The sequence below is a fragment of the Ambystoma mexicanum genome, chromosome 3p (assembly GCF_040938575.1).
Source record: "Ambystoma mexicanum isolate Mex_15411 chromosome 3p, UKY_AmexF1_1, whole genome shotgun sequence".
In the NCBI taxonomy this organism is placed as follows: domain Eukaryota; kingdom Metazoa; phylum Chordata; class Amphibia; order Caudata; family Ambystomatidae; genus Ambystoma; species Ambystoma mexicanum.
The window spans coordinates 1265052204-1265068331 of NC_090925.1; the positions used below are offsets into that span (position 1 = coordinate 1265052204).

A 16128-nucleotide genomic window follows, 5' to 3' on the forward strand; every position below is an offset into this window, starting at 1 on the left:
AGCTGACAAACACTCCTCTGACATCTGCCGCCTCCTGGAGGAACTTGACCTCGATGTCCTCGGTCTCACCGAGACATGGTTCACGGCCAGCTCTGTCACAAGCTTTGACACTCTCCTCCCTGATGGCTACAAGATCCTCTCCGTGCCCAGATCCAACTGTTCCGCAGGGGGTGTAGCCCTGATCATCCCTGAGGGATTCCTGCCTCTGTCATCCCTACGCAGGCCTACTTCTCTTTCGAATGCCTCGTCTGCAGGATCGCTTACTGTGGCTACCATCTATCGGCCACTTGGTCAGATCTCCTCCTTCCTCTCTGAGTGGGTGGACCTCTCCACTGCCCTCCTGGTCTCAACCACTCAACTCCTCCTTCTTGGTGACTTCAACATCCACCTGGATGCTTCCTGTCCTGCCACTGGACTCTTTCGTGACCTCTGCGACTCTCTCTCACTCTCTATTCTCCCCTCTGGCCCGACTCAATCTGCAGGGCACACTCTGGATGTTCTGATCTTTTCAGACCTTCCCCTTTCGATCGCTCTCATCACTCCTCTCTCCTGGAATTATCACTTTCTCCTTTCCTCCCATCTCACCCTCTCTACCCCTCAGGCCCAGCCAACTCCAGCACTGCCACCTACCTTCTCGGTTGTCCGACCCATGAAGAGTGTGTCAGTTGAGGCTTTCACTGCCACTTTCTCACCCCCATGCTCCCCCCTTGGCTGACTTACACCCTGACACAGCCCTTTCATTGCTCCACTCTGCTATAGCTGATACTCTCAATGTTCTTCCCCCTTTCATGAGGATCCGCTTGAAGCCCAAAGTCAAGTGCACCTCTTGGTATGACTCAGACCTCGACACCCTTAAACGCAAGTGCAGGTGCAGGGTAGCTGAGTAGAAATGTGTTGCCTCCCGTACATCCTCTGACAAACTGGCCTGCCGCCTGCTCCAAAGGCAATACCGGTTCTCCATCCACACAAAGAAGAGAGCACACATCCAAGCCTGCATCCAAGCCCGCATCTCCGTGGCATCTAACAACTCGGCCAAACTCTTTAAAATCTGCAAGGAGCTGGCCAATCCTGCTGCAGTCTCTACCTCTCCTTTCTCTTCCAAGGCCCTCTGCACGGCCTGGGCTTCTGATTTCATCTCTAAAACTCAGGACATCCTGTCCTCTCTCACCTGCTCTCCCCCTCCGTATTCTACTCCCTGCTCTTCCTCTTGCCCTTCTTCGGCCACCTCTCCTCCCTCCTTCTCTGCCTTTCCCCTGTTCTCGTCAGACAAGGTTTCTAGACAAGTCCGATCTATAAAAGTCTTGTCAAAACAGGTTCACCCCTGTTCCTCCAGAACCATCAAGGACCACATTGACACCCTGGCTCCTGCTCTCGCGGATTTCTGCAACCACCCCTTCACCACTGGAGTCTTCCCCTCCCCCTTGTGCACCCGCTTCTTAAGAAACCCTCTACTGACCCTTCCTACCCGGCTAACTATCATCCAATCTCCATCGCCCGCTTCCTGGGCAACCTCCTGGAAAATATGGCCATCTCCAGCTTATTCTTCACTCTGAATCTGTTGGTTGTCTCCATGACCATCAGTCTGGCTTCAGAGCTTCCAGAAGCACGGAAACTGCTCTCGTGAACATCCGTGAAGACCTGCTCTCCAACCTCAATTCCAACACCCCCTGTGTCCTCATCTTACATGATCTCTCTTCTGCCTTTGACACGGTCAACCATACCATCCTGCTCAACCGTCTCCATGATAACCTGGGTATCACCGATCAGGCCCTGGCTTGGCTGACCTCCTTCCTCTCTGATTGACCCTCCCACGTCCAACTTGGGTCCTTCATCTCCTCTATCTCTATCTCTACCTGTGGTGTTCCCCAGGGGTCTAACCTCTCTCCCTGGCTGTTCAACCAATACCTGGCACTTCTTGACCACCGCATTGCCGCTCTCTGCCCCAACTTTCAATGCTATGCGGATGACACTCAACTCATTTTCAGGCTCCCTTCTGCCACCTCTTCTCCTTCTCTCATCTCTGACTGCCTATCCGCCATCCAGGAGTGGTGTGCCACCAATGATCTCTGCCTTAATGCCAGGAAGACCGAGATTCTCCTCATTGGCACGCACACTGGCTCCCTCCTTTCCTGTCACTCTCTGGCCGGCCTCTCTTGGGCCTCTTCCTGCTCCCACCTGTCAGGCTAAAAACCTTGTGGTCATCTTCGACTCCACACTTTCCTTCTCTCCTCACATCTCTGACGTCTCTAAGACGTCACACTACCAGCTGCACCTCCTCAGAGGTATTCTTCCCTTCCTCTCCTTCCCCCAGAAGCTCACTGTCTCCAGAACTCTGGTTCTCTCTAGGCTGGACTACTGCAACAGCCTCTTTCTAAATCTGCCTGCCTCTACTCTCCGCCCTCTGCAACTCATCCAAAACAGGACAAGCCCAGGGATCGGATCACTCCAGGAATGAAATCTCTGCACTGGCTCCCAGTGGCGGTGAGGATTAAGTTCAAAACCCTCTGCATTGTCCACAAGGGCTTCTGGGGTCTGGGACCTCAATACCTTCAACTCTCTCTTATATATCTTCCTTCTCAAGCTTTTCACTCATCCGCCTCCAACTCCCTCAGGGTTAGTCACTTCTCCAAGCAGCGAGTTGGTGGTAGAGCTCTTTCTTTTGCTGGGGCCTCACTCTGGAACAGCCTCCCCGCCTCCCTGAAACTTGAGGAGAACCATCTCTGGTTCGGGAAACACCTCAAGACCTTCCTCTTTGCTTCTGCTTTCTCTCCTCCTCTCCCCTGCTGATCTACTGGCTGAATCTAAATTGCTCTGGTTACCTGGCTTCCCTCTGATCTCGGGCCCAGGTCCCCTCCCTGCCAGATGCACACCTGCACTGCCCCCTTGCCAATCCTTGCACTCAGGGACTGTTTCTGTATCCCTATAGCCCCTTCTAGCACTTGACACCTGATGTCGGCACTTACCCTTGCACTTGCCACCAACTGGCCGTACCTTTATTTATTCTATTTATTTACTGTTTTCCTATGTACTGCACTGCCCCCTCCCCTTTCCCCCTGCACTTTTCCCCATCCCCCCTCACCTGCACTTGCATGATCGCAATGGCACCTGGCCTAGTAGGATTGTTATCTCTGTCTTCCCTCTGTTTCCCTTCCCTTGCCTCGTTGCGCCTTGAAACACATGTTAAATAGGGAGACGCCATGCAACGTGACAATATGATGGATGTTAGAATGCAGGTGGGAGGGGATAGGTCAGGACTTGCAGCAAGATGGGGGCCCAGGAGAAGGGGGGGGGGGGTCAGGACAGCAGACACCCAGCGGTACAGTCTCCTTAGAAGGCGCAGCGACATCTTGCTCCAGAGTGCAGATAGAAGGGCCAAGGCGAACATTTTTAAACACTGGGTCTCTGTGCTGGTGACCCTTAAACGATCCTAAGAAGTAGCACTGGGGGTTCTTGGTTGTATGTTCAGTTCAACCTTCTTTCTGATTTAGTTTTGCAGTCTGAGATCTGAAGCTGTGCACAAGTCTTTTCTTCCCCACCATCCCCTAACCTCATCTGCCTTATTGCTTATGCTGGACATTTCAGGCACGGTGTGGAGGCCGGAGTGTGTGGGTCTGGGCGAGTCCGATAATGTGCACGAGTTTGAACCAGTTTATAATGTAGCGTATCTTTCAGACAAACAAATCATTAAGCAACAGCGACTCTAAAGAACCATGGCAACAATGTAGCTTGTTTTCTAGCCCCTTGTACGTGTCACTCCCCAACTTCTGACTCTCTTTTGCCTTTGACTCGAAAAGGCTGTGCTGGAATAGAACCGAGTAGCTGTCGCTTTAAATGTACCTGGAACATCCTAATCATTATGTGATGACGTAGGCCTATTTGCTGCTGCTTTGTGCTCTTCCCAATCAATACTGTCACTTGTTTCCTTTGTAGGGGCTTGGATAGATTTCTGCCTAAGCCAGGATACCCTTCAGCATTCTTGCAGTCATGGGAGCTGCGTGTACATTTTCTAATCTGTCTTTGTTCACTTGTATATATTTTTCAATAACCGCATCAGATCCTTTCGGCTAGAGCACGGGTATCCAACCTTTGCATTGGCAAGAGCTACTTGTAGTTAATTGCCAATAGGCGGGAGCTACTGGGATGAAGATGTCCACGAGAATGCACATTTCTATGAAGATGTATTCGGCGGTTTATTTGCTCTTTATATAGCATATGCATTTACCATGATATTAATAACTTCAAAAACATATTTCTTTCATTATTGTTTATTAGCAGCTGTCTCTTAAAAATTGTCAAGCATTTCAGAATGTAGAAAACCAATTGGGACATTTAATGTGAAGCCTGACACTGCATGCAGTCCACCAGCGCTGAACAATCTGGTGTGTAACTTGAAATGGATCTACGTGATTTTACCGAACCGAAAGGTTCGACTCCCAAAAGTCCTTTTTTATTTTTATTTTTATTTTAAATTTTCCGCAAATATTTATGTGGGGGGGAGACCCCCCACAACCCCTCCACCTTACCCCTATACATTTTTGATTGACTTTACCCCCCCACATATATATATGCGGAAAATTGGGGGTCGAACTTTTGGGAGTCGAACTTCTGGGAGTAGGTTATTTTGTACAATACCGCTTGAAACAGCAATAGCACTCTGCTGTCAGATGGGACCAACTTTTTGATATCAGGAGGTCCATGCCTAAAAAAGGGCAGCTCTGCAGAGACAGGCAATCACATTGGCTGATACGGGCAAACACTATGGCATAGAGGGTATCTGCACTAACTGCACACCTGACATGGCACACATACCTTCAGGACAGTTTTAAAAAATCTCTTACAACAAATTCAGCCACAGGAGTCACTGCCTCCTTCACAATTGCACCATCTGTAAAAGTACATTTGTTTTATATCAAATAATGAGCCCAGGAAAAGTAAGCCAAAGTCTACTTTGTTGACTACCCTTATAGGATTTTATGTCAAAATAATTGGCAAGATTGAAAAACTGACCATATGGAAACCATGTGATCAGTTTATATGCAAATATAAAATTAAATAAAATTCAGTTTTATAGCGATGACTTAAAACAACACAACCAGACAATATATGAATTGTTATGTTAACATTTTGAGCAAAGAGAGCATGGTTGTAGCGATAGTGCGTGGTGACCTGCCACCCAGCTCCTTTTATGAAGGTGGCAGTATCACAGAGAACCGCTCACAGGTTCACGGCCACTCTCTGCTGGAATCATGCAGGTAATTTTGGTGCATGACCAATGGGCCATGCCTGTCTCGCACGTCCAACTCTCGCAGACATATTCAAGGGCTCCAGCATCACAAACATGGTTTAAAATGACAATTATGACATATTGTTTGCAATTGTATCAACATGTGTTTTACAGTGGCAATGCCAGAATATGCTGTGTACTGTTGGTGACCAGGCATCTATTTTAATGTTTCCTGTGTTAGAGAATTACTTTTTAGGCAAAAACAGTGCTTACAAAATGCACCATTTCAACACAGTAATGAAAGGCTGAAAATCCCCTGTCAGAATAGGACACATGCATTCAGATTTCCCACAGATCTCCCAGTTTGTGTACTTAGCCAAAGGGTGTCAACCCTTTTAAGTATTCTCCCATCCCGTGGCTCTTCTTAATGGGCTCACCCTTTATACACCACCCTGTATACACCACCCTGTATACACCACCATGTTTTGTACAATGCTCTGTTACGTAGTAAGGTTCAAGCTATACTAATGCCATATATATTAAAATATATACATACCAACCGTTGCTCACTTTTCCTACCTAACTACTGCATTTATACTCCTATTTTGTAAATCTCAGGCTGAAACAGAACCATCAAATAATGTTTTTTAAGCCCTGGTATTGACAGCACACATCATATTACATTTCTGTTTAGTTTTATGAATGTAAGGGGATAAGCACCAGAATGCAGTGCAGCCGGTAGTTTTCCAGATGTACTTAAATACAAAATTGCTGTTAGCACTTGAACTCCTGTATTGGGACACACATTTCACAGCAAAGTCCATCTTAACCTTTAATACAATTGAAGTACCACTGCCTTAAGACACAGAACTCAGAATCTTCAAATAAAAATGAAATCTGTTTTGCCATAAACAGCTACTCGTAACTCTAGATGTACCTTTTTTCCTGCAAGCTGGGACTCAAACATATTTATTTTTCTACGCACACGCTGAGCATAAAACGATTATAGCTGTAGCTTTATTTTCCCCATTCTGATTGAAAGCCTACAATTACCGCCATGCAAAGTAATGCCAAACAAAATAAGTTTAAAGAAACAGAGTGAAACTGAAACAATCACAGCCCCAGCCTTGTTTCACATGGCATGAAGATTTATACATCCTTTCCCTTTCTAATCAGCCATCATTTGCATATCTTGGTGACAATGGCCACAGTACACATTTCCCCCCATTTACCTTTGTTATTGGTAGTTAACTCTTTGTTGGGACACTGCCCCGAGCCCTTCAAGCCCAGATGCAGCCCGCCTTCTCATCGTGCACACGGCTTTTGACTGTTTGCTTTGCAGGAAGAGGAGAGGGAGGGGTAAGAGGCCCAGGACAGGCCCAGGGACTTCACACACCAAAGTAAACACACACACTTCTCATTCTGGTGTCTGATGTGAAGAACTACTGGGAAGCCTCTGGCGACCTACCAGTGGCTTCGCGATCTACTGGTTGGAGACCCTGGGACTAGAGCATCTGACCAAACTGTAGCTGACGACTGAACTTGTAAGTGATTTTACTGTATTATCAAAAGCAGCGTCCGCAAAAGAAAGGTTATTTGTAATTAGCGCAAGGAAGTCATTATTGACCGCTTCTAAGGCAATCAGAATGCTCAGAATGCAGTCAATAATCTCTTGTATTGACCAGAGTCTAAACAGTCTGGCTGCAGCTGCAGCCTAACAAGAATTCTCTTCATCTTTAAAAGAAAAGGACCTGCACAGCAGCTAAAATCGGCCTTTCCCGACAGCATTTCCTTCACCCACATAAGAAATGCTTTATAGAATTGTTCCCATACTAAAGGAAACTATGTTCTCAAAAAGAAAAACAGATACAAAATGTATCCACCCTAATAATAAAAACGCATCTAATATGGCAGAATTCTTTTTCTTCGTTTAATATCTTTATTCTCTCTTTGCAAGTGACTACAGGCAACACACCCCACATCGAGTCAATGAGCAAACAGTGATGAATATTCAATAAGTGTAATGCTATTTTTCCCAGGGGTAGCACTTACACAAATAGACTCAGGGAACAAAGAACATGGGGTTGGGGGGGAGGGGGGGATATCTCTGTTCTCTCCACCATGCGGACCATACGCCACTTTCAGCTGCTTGCTCACTCTCACCAATGGGTATCTGTGCCCTCGGAAACCGTGCCCACATTCCTCTATGCTTACAAGACCCTCCTATAAAAAAGGAACATTACTTCTTCATTGCTACGTAATTCATATTTTTTCCAGTCCTTCAATATGGGCCATAGTCATAGGATAATTTTCTTACCCACCGCTGCCCTGATTCAAAAGTCTGCTTATCGCCAATTGAAATCAGTCATCCCACATCATCGCCACCAATGACACATTTGCGGGTAATTTGTGGGTTCATGGTATGGCCCATCTACCTTCCAACTTTTCACTAAAATTGCATTACTCTGTCCAAAGGATGTGCCAGACCTCCTCTCCACCACTTTAGATAGATTATACTGCATGTTTTGGAACTTAAAGTCTAGCATGTAGCTGCCCAGACTTAATCCACCGACACTACACCCCATTACTTCCAAGGCAACCATTTAAGTTTTCTTTCTCTTGCCATGCAAGAAGCAAATTGATATATGGGCCCTCATTACGACCCTGGCGGAAAGCGACTGACCGGAGCGCCACAGCGTAAATAGCGTTTCCGCCATTGCACGAAGGAGCAAAGTGCGGCCCATTCCGACCCATCGGGCACGAGCACCACGCCACGGCGGAAGTGCAAAGTCCGCGATGGCGGAAATGACCCCAAAACGGCCCACACCGCCGCCGTACGGCGCCCTAGGTGCAATACCGCCACCCCTCTTAGCGGTCACCGCAGTGTGCGCCTACCGGAAAGTACGGTGACCGGAAATATACGGAAACGGAAGTTAAAACACGGGCCCGGAACGGGAAACATCCCGGCGTACACCTATAAAAACACTAAAACCACACAACCACTAAAATCACTACCCTGAAACACACCCCAACCCGTCAACCACCCTAGCGAAACCAAGAAAAATGGGAAAAGTAGCGAAGAAAGCGTGCGACCGCAAGCGGCAGGTCCACTTCTCCCGTGAGGAACTCACCGTGCTAACAGAGACCCTCCAGGAGAATGCTGCCGTCGTCTTCTGCACGCAAATGACCAGGACGGCACTTGCAAACAAGAAGGCCATATGGGCTCTGGTGGCACAGCGGGTAAGTGCGGTGGGGACCGCACCCCGCACCCCACAGCAATGCCGCAAGCGATGGGACGACCTGCGGATACGCGTCCGCAGCATACTCTCTGCCAACCGCAACATTGCCACAGCCACCGGGGGAGGTCCTGAATCACCCATCAAGTTGACCCCCTGGGAAGAAATCTGTGCCTCCACCATCGGAATGGAGAGCATAGAGGGAGTCGGAGGGATGGAGAAAGGAGTGCAGACATCCGAAGATTCAGGTAGGTGGGCCAGATAAAACAATGCCAAATCCACACAGTCCATCCATGTGAAGTACCATGCGTCCACATAGTGCAACAGAAACACATGTCCAGGAGAACGTCCACACACATCGGCCTGATAGCGCACTTTAAAACCCACAATAAATACATAAATAATTAAAAACCCCTAAAACACGCACTACACGTGCAGCAGGCACACCCTAACTGCAGGCTGCCAAACAACTGCACCCTCACTCCACACACAAATCAAAGCACCTCCAAGGCCCCGACCCAAATCACCCTCAGGTACCACCCCAAAGCATGTGATACAATGCCATTCCAATTCCCACAGACCCATCAATAACCCTCGCCCTCCTTTACTCCACCACAGGGTCCGATCCAAACGACGAGCTACAGGACACCCCTACCAGCACACCTGCAAAGAGGGCCAAGACCAACGGCCAGAGACCCTCCACCTCAGCTGCACGCATCAAGACACGGCAGCAGCACAAATCAGGTGGCAGCACAGAGGAGGGAACATCAACAGGCACCCCAGCAGCCAGCATGCCCACAACACCACCACCACAGGTCCCCCCAATGGATGCCACAGAAGGCACTGCCTCTGGTGGCAGCAGCACCATAGGTGACACCCCATTGATGGCAGCATGCTCGGACACAGAAAACGGGGATGCCGAAGTCAGATCCATCCATGACCTGTCCCAATCCCCCTGTCTGTCCCATCCCGTACAACATGAGAATACCACGCAGGGGCACCCACAAGACGACGACTGGCCATCCCCCACAAGCCCTGTGGCAAGGCAACATGAGGACAACAGCCCCTCTGTGACACCCCCGCAAATGGCCATGGCCCAGCAGAGGCAACAGTCCCTCGACCAGTTGATCGAACAACAGCAGCAACTGGCCACACTCCTCAAGGACCATGCCGATGAATGTGGGGGCACTAAGGCAGACATAGAAACATCAACTGAGACACTTAGGGCAGAAATGGAGAGAGGTACAGAGACGCTAAGGGCACAAATTGAGAGAAGCACCGAGAGCCTGAGGGGGGAACTGCATGCGACGTCCAAAGACGTATGTGCCGAACTTGCCGCAGTGCGCCGTGTGCTCACTGAGCTCTTGCAAACCCTTAGGGACATGCATGGACGTGAGCAGGCAGACACATCATCCGTTGCAAGTTCCGTCCAGGGCAGCCCCCAACGTAGATCTGGAAGTAACCTGCGCTCCACAGGCAGGGGTGCCCCTGATACCCGCAGAGGGGGCATGCAATAGCGACAGCCCACTGACAATGAGCATCTTTGGACACTGGTGTTCGGGGGGGAGGTAGGAGGGTGGAGGGGGTGTGTTGGGCTCACTTGGGTGGCGGGTCGATAGGGTGTTCAACATTATATCACATATGCCATAAAAAGTGCACGATCAACCAATGAGAAGTGTGGACATTGATCTTTGTGTACTAGGCCATCATAGGCGTACAGTCCATATTGTGCATGTCCCAGACACACGCAGTGCCACGAGTCCCGTGTCCATGTATCAGCCACCAGGCGTGAGTGCTAGAAGCATACATCAATGAGATGCTGACGAATGTCACGGGCCTCCGGTGCCTCGCAGACTCCATGAGGTGCTGCCACATCCCCACCCTCATCATGACCATCATCAGGTGCTTGCAGTTCTGCGTCAGGGGGCATGGGCACATTTCTACGTACGCACATGTTGTGGAGCATGACACATGCCATCACCATCTTTGCAACCTTCTCATGGCGGTACAGGAGTGCCCCGCCAGACCTGCTGAGGCAGCGGAAACGGCCCTTCAGTAGGCCGAATGCCTGTTCTATGACTACACGGGTACGTGAGTGGGCATGGTTGTAGTCCTCCTCATGCTGGTCCCGTGGGTTCCGGACTGGTGTGAGGAGCCATCTCTTCAGTGGATATCCAGCATCACCTGTATGTGGACGACAAACGTATGATGTGGAATGCCATTGATACGTACGCACCCCCCCCCCCCTTCCTGCCAGGTCATTGCCAATTCACATACCCCACATTATCATGCTTGAAATGAGACTCACCGAGTAGCCAGGATCTGTTCCCTGCGTGTCGCTCCATGTAGCGTGGTATTGTAGAGTTCCTCAAGACCATAGAATCATGGGTTGATCCAGGGAATCGGGCACAACAATGTGTAATGATCCTGTTGGAGTCACACACCATTTGTACATTCAGGGAATGAAATTGTTTTCGGTTGCGGTACTGGGCCTCCATGGCATGTGGGACGACCAATTCAACATGGGTGCAGTCGATGGCACCAATGCAACCCGGTATGCCGGCAAGTGCATGGAATCCCACTTTTGTGTTGGTTATTTCCTGCTCCGAGCGTGGTAGAGAGATGTAGTCGTCTGCGTGCTGCAGGAGGGCATCGAGCACTTGCAATAGTGTCCGTGAGAACAGTGGCTGAGAAATGCCATGCAACTGTCCGACTGTGTGCTGGTAGGTGCCTGTGGCCAGGAAGTGGAGGACAGACACCACCTTCAGTAGGGGTGGGATGGCGGTTGGGCTATCTATCATGCTGACAAGGTCAGCCTGTGTCATGTCCACAATGGCGGCTATGGTGTCCCGGTCCAGACGGTAGAGGGTGTGGATCTGCTCATCAGTGAGGTTGAACGGATGTGCTCGGAGGCGTGGTATTGCGGGCTGCCTGCGTGGTGGTAGTGGCTGTGCTGGTGGGCCTTGCTGGCCCTGCCTTGGCCTCCTCCTCCTCCTGCGTCTCCTCCGTGCGGCTGGTTGTAGTTGGTGTTCGTCTTCTTCTTGGAGTCGGAGCACTTGCAGTGCTATCAGGTCCCCCAGGGCCAACATCGCGAGTCCTGCCGGTAGCATTTCGGTGTGGTTGTGGGAGGAGACTGGCTGTGCAATTTATGTGTTTTCAGGCTGTATGGCCTCCACCTGTGGTGATTGATTCCACCTGTGCAAACTGCTCTCCCCTTTGGCCGAGCACGTCCCGCGCACAACGCTGCAAATCGGGGAATTGTATCTTGCTATTGCAATCATGTATTTGTACCCGATGGCCGTGTAAGATTGGTTGATATGTTCATTCTGCTGTGGTCCCATTGTTTCCCATACTATCTGTGCAGTCGCGAACAGACTTGTGAAGGGTCAGTGGAACGTAGTACTCGAGTAACGGTGGGCCCTCATGCATCACTGTACCGAGTTGCAACGACGGGCGGGGCGTCCCATTTGTGGGTGAAGGCAGTTGCCATTTTCACACACAGCCGCACTCGATGGAATAATTAGTGATTTCAAACGGCCACAGATGCCTTTTCGACGTGATGTTGCAAATGAGGAATTCGAAGGGCGGCGCTTTCGGTTTCCAGCTAGCGGCGAGGAGATGCCCACAGGTCTGACTGCAAATATAACGTTCTATTGTTCTATGTCCTTGAGACAGGGCCCATGGCGAGGGAGCAATGATTGATATGAATAGTTTGGGATGCGCAATAGCTACGTGGGCGATGAGGCCGTCCGTTCCCAAATACATGTTACTTCACAACACTGGAATTACGGGCTGGGGCACTGTGGATTTAGCAGGCTGCATAACGCACAGACTCAATGGATGTTTCTAATGTTATGTGAGTAATTATTCAGGCGTTTTGATCCCGGGATGAGGGAATGATGAATGGATGCATGGGCAGGTGATTTGATACAGAGTTTGCCATGTACAGGGCTTCTTGGGATCTATCCGCCTCCCCTACGCTATGTGATGCAGGTCTGCCATAGTGGGACCATCGTCTATCTGGCCTTGTTGAGCCCTCCCTGTCTCGAGGCGTCCTCAGACACTTGTGTCCATGCACGTTAACATTCCCATCTGATGGAATCTGTTTTGACAGACGCATGCACAGGTACACTCGTTTGTGATGGTGTTTGCACCTCGATATAGATGGTTATGAGTCGCAAGTGGTTTTGGGGTGGTGATGATCCTTTGGAGTGGCCTAGCATGCATATGGCTGTGGATTTCGTGTGATCATTGAAGTGAGTTGTTCGAATGTAGTTCTGATGGCCATTCTGTTCTTTTTCTTTTCTTTTGGTTGACAGGTATCTCCTCCCCTTTTGCCACTGCCATCTGTATGCCACTCCTGCAGATGGATTTTACTCCCGACACCTGCTGCTTCGTGTTAATCAGTGGAGCAGCATTACGATCTTATGGGACGATCGCCAACGGCCCACATGCCCTTACGCAGTACTGGTGGCTCGGAGCAACATTTCGGCCTTTCAGCTGGACTAGTGCCTCCCCATTGGGTCGGCCCTGCGGTTCTGTGCGCTTCCATGTTGCCTTTTCGTACGTGAATGTGGCTCTGTGTACCATGGGGGAACAGGGCGACACACAGGTAGTGGCTGGTCATTTCTTGCGGATGCAGCCCACAATGGTGATTAGTGTTTTGGAGTTCATGGCCTGATGGCTGTATGGGCTTGGTGACTTTGATGTGCATAAAATTTCTAATCTGATTTGGCCCGTGTAGCGTTTTTCTTTGCAAGTGATGTGGCATATGCCTATTTGGGGGGCGATGTATTGTGAGGAGATCTGCATTGGGTTCCAGCTTCGGGGTTTAGTTGCGTGGTACTGTGCTGGGCGCGTTTGCCTACGAAGCCCAGTGAGGTCAGGGATGGGGGCTGCCAATATGACTGTTTGAATGTTGTCATGCTCAGGGGCGGGGGATTGGGTTTTGTGTAACAGATGCCGGTCAGCCAGGTGGACTGGTGGAATGATGTGATTTTCGGAATATTGCTGGTCACAGGTGCCTGTGTTTGCGTGCGTTTCTTGGTGGGGGACTGTGGTCATGTCCATTGGGATGGCTTCTGTATTCGTGCCATCTGTGCCCTGCAGCTCCCATTGGCCCCTCTTGTGTTTCTTTTGTTCGTTGCCATGCATGGGTGACTTGTACATTTCAATGGTTGCATTGTGGCTTCATTGCACCTACGGGGAGTTGTACTTTGTGGGCAGGGAGCGGTGTACAGGCACTCAGTGGGGCCGTTTACGGTTGATTCGCGATGCCGTACTTCTCGCCATGGCGGAATGGTACATTACGCCATGCCTGATGGCGTTAGGTACATGTCCGCTAGGGTCGGAATTGGCGTACCCTTGCGCCATGGTGGTGTTTGCGGTTTGGCATTGCGCGCGCGCGCGTGCTTGGTGCAGTTAGCGTTGGCGTTCACTACGGTGTCGCTTATGGCTTCGTACTTTGCGGTGACGGGTCATAGTCGCACCGAGCGCTATTCGATGGCGGTATTGCATTTCCGCCATCGTTTTTCGATTTCCGCCAGGGTCGTAATGAGGGCCATGGTCTCTTTGGACAAATGCAAACATGTCCCTCCCAAAGTGGGTAGAGTTTTACATCATAGTTGCTGATAGTAACGTGTTGTCCTAGTGAGATAAGGTCCTAGATTTTGCAGTATTACCCATTTTGTTTGACTTACAAACTCGTTGAATCACATTTTGCTAAATTACAATTATTTTTTGTAAAGGTACTTTATTAGCATTTAATTTTTTTTAACATTAACAATCCTACCCCCCCCCTTCAACCCTTGTTGTCATGAACTTCAGATCACGCCCCTTTTGGACCTCCTGGTCCTTGTCTCAACGGGGCTTACATTCCGTACTACTTCCAACATGGCCGCTCAGAGCTGTAGCCCTTGCTCGCTCCATGCGCTGAGCGCAGCGTGATCTATTTATAGACCACACCTTCCGCGGCTCCGCACGTCTCAATGCTATTGCAGAGTAGCCCAGACGTGTGATCGTAGCTCGCGGTATTGTTTCCTTTGCTATTACCCACTCCTGTCCCTTTCCCCCTTCCTGGTTCCGGGCATTTCTAGCCTTTCCAGTCTCCCGGATTCCTGGACTCCGCGATCCCGGAACTAAACGCAACCTGGAACCAGACGAGACTCGAGCAGCGCTGTTCAAGACCAGGAGCGTTCGCAAGAAGACAGCGATCGAAGACACTGGCAAACACCAGACCCAGGTGAGAAGGGGGAACTCCTTGACACTTGTCCCCCACCCCTCCCCACTCTCCCCTTCAACCCTTGTCCCCCCAACCTCCACCCCTCCCCTCCCGCGGATCCCTGCAAAATGTGCCATCTGAAGTCTTCAAAATATATTACACATGAGCACCTATCTTTACAACACATCCAACAGGCAGATTCTGAATCGTGCATGTTATCCATTCGAACGATACACAGTGCCAGATTTTCGCTATCCATTCATGTTCCATGGGGACAAAAACGTGTTTACACCTTTGAGCAATCCTGACCCACCATGATAACACTTGCCCTCCGACAACCCGCTTCTTCCCATCTGGCAAATGCTCCTTTCTCCAACCCCGGAGTGAATTGGGTATTGCGTAGTAAGGGAGTAAGCAGGGACGGGAAGGTTGTGATACCTGTTCTCTTAACCACTGCATCCCATGTATAACCTACCAGGACTGTCACCCGACTTCTATACATGTTGGGAGTTCTATCCACTTTTGGATACCACAGAATTTCATCTAAGGGTCTGCCTACCACTGCTCTGTCCATCTGTCACCATATCTTGTCTGGGTTCAAGCCATCCTCGTATGACCCTTAACGGGGCTGCTTGGAAATATATTTGGAAGTTCAGAGGACCAATCCCGCCACTCCCTGTTGGTGATGTCAGGACCTTCCATGCGACCCGTGGCCTCTTCCCTTGTCAGATAAAGTTTACCACCCTTTTATTCAGGGAGGTGAAAAATTTCTGGGGAGGGCCAGAAAATAATACAATACTCTGGGAAGAACTATCAACTTGATGACGTTATTATGGCCCATCCGTCAGATGTTGAGCGGGCCACGTTCTTCCAACCATTTCTTTATCATATCTAGCAGGGGGGCATAATTTGCCTGGTACATATTGTCTACAGACTTAGTTATTAATACCCCCAAGTATTGGAGGCCTCTATCTGACCTCACATTCTGCCCGGTGTCTAATGAGTGAGACGTCGGCGCCCCTTCCCCCTGTAGGACCATCAGTTCAGATTTTTGGGCATTGATCTTCAAGCCCGCCACCCTACCAAATTCCCCCAAATGGGTCGACAACACCGGGAGCGAGGTATTCAAATCCGTTAGAGTCACCAGTAGATCACCAGGGAAGGACATCACTTTATGTTCCTCCCCACCGAATGTAATACTTTAATCCTGTCTCTTGTCTGATCCTGGTTAACAGTGGTTCTAGATATATTGCATATAATACCGGGGATAGCGGGCAGCCCTGTTTGGTGCCCCGGCACACTGGTTTCATCTGGGAGATATGCCCATTAATGGCTAGCCTCAACACTGGTGATCCATAGCTGGCCTTGACCAAGCAGAGAAAACCCAGGCCAAACCCCATGGCCTCCATAGTGCGGAACAAAAATGACCACTCTACTCGGTCAAAGGC

The 16128-nt window shown here is 49.8% G+C and overlaps 1 long non-coding RNA gene across 1 annotated transcript in view; it reads left to right on the plus strand.

Moving 5' to 3' along the window:
* The first annotated feature begins 6389 nt into the window (after positions 1-6389).
* Positions 6390-16128, plus strand: part of LOC138581438 (uncharacterized) — a 167107-nt gene continuing 157368 nt past the window's right edge. The window contains exon 1 of the long non-coding RNA XR_011304552.1: positions 6390-6768. This is a non-coding gene — a long non-coding RNA (uncharacterized lncRNA). The remainder of the gene's footprint in view (positions 6769-16128) is intronic.